Genomic DNA, 7,411 nt, shown 5'->3' with positions numbered 1-7,411 from the left:
ATAAATCTACACTCATATTTGTAGTTCAACTTAATGACTTAATTTCTTATTGTTAAAATAATCATTGGAAAATCATCCTAAATTTAGGTGTAGTATACCTACAAATGATTCAAATTTAAACTCAAAATATTTTAAGAATTTTTAAAAATAAATTGTCAAATATAACAGGTCTGCTTCTCAAGGAAAAGTAAAAATTCTGCTACATTTTAGGAGAGAGTTTCCATTTTTTAAGAACTTATGCTATCCTCTAGCTCTATCTATGTCATTTTGAGTGAAAGAAAACATTATTCTTTACATTTATTAAGGGAAATTGTGTCTAATTGTATCCACCACCTAAGTACAATTAGTCTGTGTATATGATATTGTTTGTCAAAGGAGGATATGAATGTAAAAGTGTTTTGGAAAACTGCAAAGTGGTCTATACAGGCAAGGTAAGCTTCCTTCCTACTTGCACAGTGTGGGTTCTACTGTACTTTCCACAAAAGATTGCTCCAGAAAAGGGAAGTGAACTCAGTTACAAAACACCCACTTTTACGAGAAGAATATTACAGCCTCACAACTACTTTGTGTAGGTAAAATATTATTTTCCTATTTGCAAATGATGAAAGAAGGCTGATAACCTGGGAAAGTTGGGATGTTCTGTCTGACCCCAAAGCCTGGATTCTTCCTACCGAGTCACTTTGCAACATGTACTTCATAAACTGAATCACAGTCTTAAGAGTTTGCCACACTAAACTGAAATTCACTTAGAGAATTCCTCTAATCAGAGGAAATCATTGATAGAACATTTCATAGAGAAGGATACAGTAAAGCAGAAAATTCCGTCTAAATTGCCATGTGAAGATTGCAGTTAAATGGGCCAACTATATTGATCAATCACAGTTCCCCAGGATTCATCTAATAAATTCTCTTGTTTCCAGACCAGCAGCTTTCAGACATCATGTCACTGCTTTTCGTGGCATCTCAGGGATCTGTCAGATTTTAACCAGCACAAGAAAGAATACTAGTCTTTTACTATCTTTGCTATAGCACTGGAGCTGGTTACTACTGACTAGAAGCTTGATATACAACATACTTTTAAAGGAACAAAGTGCAATTCTACACTACTCTGCCTGTTCTTGGAAGCTTTGTTCCATTTTTGCACATGAACATATTAATAAAAACAAATCAGCAAGAACCCCTGGGTTCAGACTGGGAAGGTTTCAAGTCAATGTTGTTTCTTTCCTTGCTCAGCCTTTAAGGAGGCAGAGAGGCATAGAGCTCAGTCTAACTGGCTGCTGACTGTATTAAACAATTTATCCCTAAGAAATATTTTCTGCCAATTCAACGTGCCCCCTGTCCTGAGCATAAAGAGACCCATTGAGTTTGTACATCAAGAGTTTGCACATCAATAGACAAGAGGTACTTTCAAATGCAACACTGATCAGGTTGCTTCTTGTTTCGGATCCTTCAGTGGACTTCAGGCACCATACTTGTATGGTTTCAAGATATTTTCCCCGACATGTACCCCTCTTCCTCCCTGCTCTTCTCTACTCCTACCCTACTCCTCTTCCTTCAGTTCTCATCTAAAGCTGACTCTCTGGGAAAGAGGGCTTTCAGCACTGCTCCTTTAGCATCTTGGGTATAATGTATATTTTCTCATCATAAATGTGGCTTATTAAAATCTGTCTCTCACTATCTAAGCTCCTTGAAGGAAAGGCTGGCTTATTTATCTGCACACTTGAAAGGTCTAAGGGTGACTGGTTCATAGCCAGTTCTAGGTACTGGCAGGATGCTTATTTCTAACCTGTTTAGACCCTCTTTCTTTTCTTCTTCTTGAACAATTCAATTCTAAATCCATTAGATGGGCCCAAAAATGGTAGATGGTACACTGGGGCAGGGGACCAAGGGGCAATTTTGGGAATTACAAATATGGATAGAAAAACTAGAACGAAATTTATAGTGTTGTATCAGAATTAGAGTAAATAGATATATAGATAAATACAGGTGTGTACAAACACACATATCTATTTCTGTCCACTGAGAGGGCCTGGGAAGAGTAACACATCAAAACCAAGGAGCACGCCTACTACTGAGATCTTGGGTTTCTAATTACCATTCTCCACTAAAGGAAACCGAGGTTCTTTTCAAAATGTCCGATCCTGCATTGTCTGGATCAAGAGCAATACAAGCCTGGACCATCTTGGACTAGGAAGTAAGGACGTGATAAAAAATGAAGGCATGTCAAAAGTCAGTTTGAATAGACTCCCACTGGGGCCAAATCTGGGACACTTTCAGCATCAAAAGAAATAAAATAGATTGTAAACATTAAAAATAGGACACCGTGAATGCATACTTGCCTAACTTGTGATTCTATAATAACTGAATAAAACAGAAAGTTTAATAAGTAATGGGATATTTATGTAGCTTCAAAGTATTTCACCTCAAAATATGCGTCAGTCACAAAGGGTTAAGTATAGTGGGGAAACTGGCAGAAAAGCCTAATCAAGTGAATTCAGATCAGTAACAGGACACACCAAAATCATGCCACCTGAGAGGCTACAAAGCAAGCACAGCGTCAATTCTGCGACAGCCCTGGGCTTTTTAAGTATAACCTGAATTGAGTCACGAAAAAACATTAGACAAACCCAAACTGACAAAGAGAGATTCTGCAAAATGACGAGCTTGTCATCTTCAGAAGTTTCAAGATCATTAAAGTCAGGAAACAGTGAGGAATTATTTCAGATTGCAGAAGCCTACTGTGGTGCTGGAGAAGACTCTTGAGAGTCCCTTGGACTGCAAGGAGATCCAACCAGTCCATTCTAAAGGAGATCAGTCCTGGGTGTTCATTGGAAGGACTGATGCTAAAGCTGAAACTCCAATACTTTGGCCACCTCATGCGACGAGTTGACTCACTGGAAAAGAGTCTGATGCTGGGAGGGATTGTGGGCGGGAGGAGAAGGGGACGACAGAGAATGAGATGGCTGGATGGCATCACCGACTCTGTGGACATGAGTTTGAGTGAACTCCGGGAGTTGGTGATGGACGGGGAGGCCTGGCGTGCTGTGATTCATGGGGTCGCGGAGAGTCGGACACGACTGAGCGACTGAACTGAACTTAAGGCAATGTGACCAGAAAATGCAACGCATTATACAGAACAGAAGCCTTTTACTTTAAAAGACGACTGGTGATTAAAAGGGGCCTGGGGATTGGATGGTAGCAAATTATCAACGTTAGTTTACTGATTTTAACGGTTTTACTGGAGCAACTATTTGGTATCTTACTCTCAAATGATTGGGGCGGGGGGAGTAATTTTCACTGTACTTGCGACTCCGCCCCTTTAGATTTTAGATTACTTTCACTTTTTAAAAGTATTTTAACAACAACAAAGACAAAAAATAAAAAAACTAGCCTGTATTTTATTTTAAAATTCTTAGCCGATTACCGTAAGAGTCCATTTTGTAGCTGTGATGCATACTGTCTCCGCCTTCATGGATTTAACGAAAGCATTCTGGGCACACAATTAATTTTGGCGAAAAATTAGGAAACGGGAGAGAGGCAGTCTTGACTTTTCTGCACTTTGCTAACTATGCTGCTGCCGTATCCCAGGCGGCGCTCCTGCCCAGCTAGCACGGGAGGCGAGCCCCGCAGCGCGGCCTCCTCCCGAGCCCCGACCCCACCTGGGCCCCCTCGAAGCAGCTGAGCGGCTGCGGCGCCCACCCGACCGGACGCCGCCGCCCCGGCCGGACCCCGCCGCCCCGGCCCGCGCCCGGCCCACGGCTGGGCTGCCTCTGGCCTGTGGGGAGCGCAGCCGCGTGCTGTGGGACTTAACTCCTCCCTCAACTAGGAGACAGAATTCCTGAGTCTAAGGCGTAGTGTGTTTAGTGAAAATGTATATATATTTTTTGTATTAAAAAAAAAAAACAACTTTTTAGTATGAGAGAAAAAAAAACGTAACTACCAGGAGTGGGGTTCGAACCCACGCGGACATACGTCCATTGGATCTTAAGTCCAACGCCTTAACCACTCGGCCATCCTGGTGTCTCACTCGCTCACCCTACAAGCCGTACTACACCGTCTCCCTCTCCGCCGCCGATCCTTTTTTTTTTTTTTTTTCCCCCAGCTGGAGCAGCAGCTGCCGGCCAGCCGGAGCCTGCTTTTTCTGCCGCCGCAACTCAACTGTTGCTGTCGGCCGGCCGCAGCCGCCAAAGCAACTGCAGCCGAGCTCGGCGCGCTTTGGGCGGCGGCGGCGGCGGGCCAGGCCGCTCGCTCAGGCGGGCTTCGGGCCCAGCCACTCTGCTTTCGGTTTCGAGGTGCGCGGGCGCGGGAAACAAACACGCCAGTGAGCCTCTGGATTCCGCCGACCGCGTCTGGCAGCGGCGCTGCGACGCCGCCTGAGAGCGGCGGGTGGTTTGTTTTATTCCAGGTGGGATCAACTTCAAGGAGTGAGTTGCATGTGCAGCAGCAGAGTTCGGGGACCCCCCACCCCCGTCCTGTCCCCGTGGGCCGCTTTTCTCCTCGACAGGTCACACGGGCAGGGAGTGTTGTAGCAACGTGGGTCGACACGGAGCCGCCAAGTGGGGGGAGCGCGGCACGATTCGCCCGCCCGGCTGGCTGCGGACGCGGCCTCCGTGCAGCGCGGGGACGTCCTCTCTCTTCCTGACCCACCCGTGCACCTAGATGTTTATGTTCTTATCTTAACTGTTCTGCAATGCTCTCCTTCCTTCCTGTGCATCAGAGATTGCAGATGGTCCTATCGCTTCGCTTCCTTTTCCAGGGCTTTCGCTCCATTCTCCAACACCCAGGACCTGGGATCCAGCACAGAGCCGAGGCTTCTGCGTTCTGGAGCGCCAGGAAGCCACCATCTGGCAGCCAGGCCCTTGTCCAGATTGTGCAGGCTGGCTGTCTTTGACCGAGAGCTTCCATCGTCCTGGAGACTGTACACACATTCACATCACCAACTGGCTCCTCACCCACTGGGTCACACGGAGAAGCCCATTGCCCTGCCACCTCCTGGACGCCAGTGATCCCCCGGGAACACGGCCATGACCCCGGGAGGCCTTGGCCCAGCGCGTTGCCCTGGTTCTCTGAGTACCAGTCAACAATACGGACCACCCCTGAGAGGGCTCCCCGGGAGAGGAATGGGTGGAATTGCCCCCTAGCCACTTGGCCATGTAACATCGTGGGGGATCAGTGGCCTGCATGTACATTCCAGCCTGAACACTGTCCCACCCGCTGGCCGTCAGGCCTGGCCCTCCCAGAGCCTGCAGAGGAGAACAGAGCCAGAACATCCCTCAGGCCAGCCCTGCCCTGCTGAGAGGACATGAACTTGGACTCTTGCCAGGGTCTACAGGCACCAATGTGGTGATGACACACCACCCACTAGTCACCACCTCCATCTTGGAGGCCGAGTGCTGGCTTGGACCTTAGGAAGCCGGCCTCAAAATGGAGGAGATTCCTCAAATGTCAGAAGGTGTTCAAAAGATGCTGGCAACTGCAGGACATGACAGATATCCACCTGAAAGCTAGAACGAAATGTGAAAAGCACCATGCAATGACATTTGTTATAACTGACACTACTGGAGTGCAAAAGACAGTATTAAAATGGATTTTTTAAGGTATTTCAACCATTTCAGGCCTCATGTTCAGGAAATTGCATTTGACATAATTCTCATGGGGAAATGTTTTACTCTATTTAAACTACTTTTCACTGTGTACGTGTTCATTTAAGATGTGACATTCTTTATGCTCTCTATTCAGTTCAGTTCAGTTCAGTCACTGAGTCATGTCCGACTCTCTGTGAGCCCATGGACTGTAGCCTGCCAGGCTTCTTCGTCCATGGGATTTTCCTGGCAAGAGTACTGGAATAGGTTGCCATCTCTAGCTTTGACAGTGTATTCACAAGCATATATCTTTAAAAAAAACTTTTCTTATTGGTGTGTAGTAGCTGTACAATATTGTGTTAGTTTCTGCTGCTGCTGCTGCTAAGTCACTTCAGTCGTGTCCGACTCTGTGTGACCCCATAGACGGAAGCTCACCAGGCTCCCCAGTCCCTGGGATTCTCCAGGCAAGAACACTGGAGTGGGTTGCCATTTCCTTCTCCAATGTGTGCAAGTGAAAAGTGAAAGTGAAGTCGCTCAGTCGTGTCCGACCATTAGTGACCCCATGGACTGCAACCTACCAGGCTCCTCCATCTATGGGATTTTCTAATCAAGAGTACTGGAGTGGCTTGCCATTGCCTTCTCCGGTGTTAGTTTCTACTTACGCCAAAGTGAATCAGCCACATGTGCACATATATCCCCTCTTTGCTGTATTTCCTTCCCATTTAGGTCACCACAGAACACTGAGTAGAGTTCGCTGTGCTATGCAGTAGATTTTGATTAGTTATCTATTCTATACTATATTTTATATTCTATCTATTCTATATTCTATATTAGCATCGATAGTGTGTATATGTTAATGCCAATCTCCCGTTCATCCCAGACCCCATTTTCTCCCTTGGTATCTGTATGTTTGTTCTCTACATCTGTCCATCAGTTCAGTTCAGTCGCTCAGTTGTATCCAACTGTTTGCAACCCCATGAACCACAGCACGCCAGGCCTCCCTGTCCATCACCAACTCCTGGAGTTCACTCAAACTCACGTCCATCGAGTAGGTGATGCCATCCAGCCATCTCATTCTTGGTCGTTCCCTTCTTCTCCTGCCCCCAATCCTTCCCAGCATCAGTCTTTTCCAGTGAGTCGACTCTTCTCATGAGGTGGCCAAAATATTGGAGTTTCAGCTTCAGCGTTCAGTCCTTCCAATGAACACCCAGGATTGATCTCCTTTAGGATGGACTGGTTGGATCTCCTTGCAGTCCAAGGGACTCTCAAGAGTCTTCTCCAGCACCACAGTTCAAAAGCATCAATTCTTCGGCGATCAGTTTTCTTCACAGTCCAACTCTCACGACCATATGTGACTACTGGAAAAACCATAGCCTTGACTAGACGGACCTTGGTTGGCAAAGTAATGTCTCTGTTTTTTAATATGATATCTAGGTTGATCATAACTTTCCTTCCAAGGAGTAAGCGTCTTTTAATTTCATGGCTGCAGTCAGCATCTGCAGTGATTTTGGAGCCCAAAAAATAAAGTTTGACACTGTTTCCCCATCTATTTCTCATGAAGTGATGGGACCAGATGCCATGATCTTTGTTTTCTGAATGTTGAGCTTCAAGCCAACCTTTTCACTCTCCTCTTTCACTTTCATCAAGAGGCTTTTGAGTTCCTCTTCACTTTCTGCCATAAGGGTGGTGTCATCTGCATATCTGAGGTTATTGATATTTCTCCCAGCAATCTTGATTCCAGCTTGTGCTTCTTCCAGCCCAGCGTTCCTCATGATGTACTCTGCATAGAAGTTAAATAAGCAGGGTGAAAATATACAGCCTTGACATTA

At 46.0% G+C, this 7,411-nt stretch overlaps 1 non-coding gene across 1 annotated transcript; it reads right to left on the bottom strand.

Moving 5' to 3' along the window:
- Nucleotides 1–3,937: 3,937 nt before the first annotated feature.
- TRNAL-UAA (transfer RNA leucine (anticodon UAA)) lies at nucleotides 3,938–4,020 on the bottom strand. The gene has a single exon. It is a non-coding gene; the product is annotated as a tRNA-Leu (tRNA).
- Nucleotides 4,021–7,411: the final 3,391 nt, after the last annotated feature.

This window comes from Moschus berezovskii, chromosome 10, assembly GCF_049115385.1.
Source record: "Moschus berezovskii isolate FMDL1 chromosome 10, NW_MosBer_1.0, whole genome shotgun sequence".
NCBI lineage: Eukaryota > Metazoa > Chordata > Mammalia > Artiodactyla > Moschidae > Moschus > Moschus berezovskii.
Note: the sequence above shows the minus strand (reverse complement) of the source record. Positions and strands in the feature narration are given on the sequence as shown.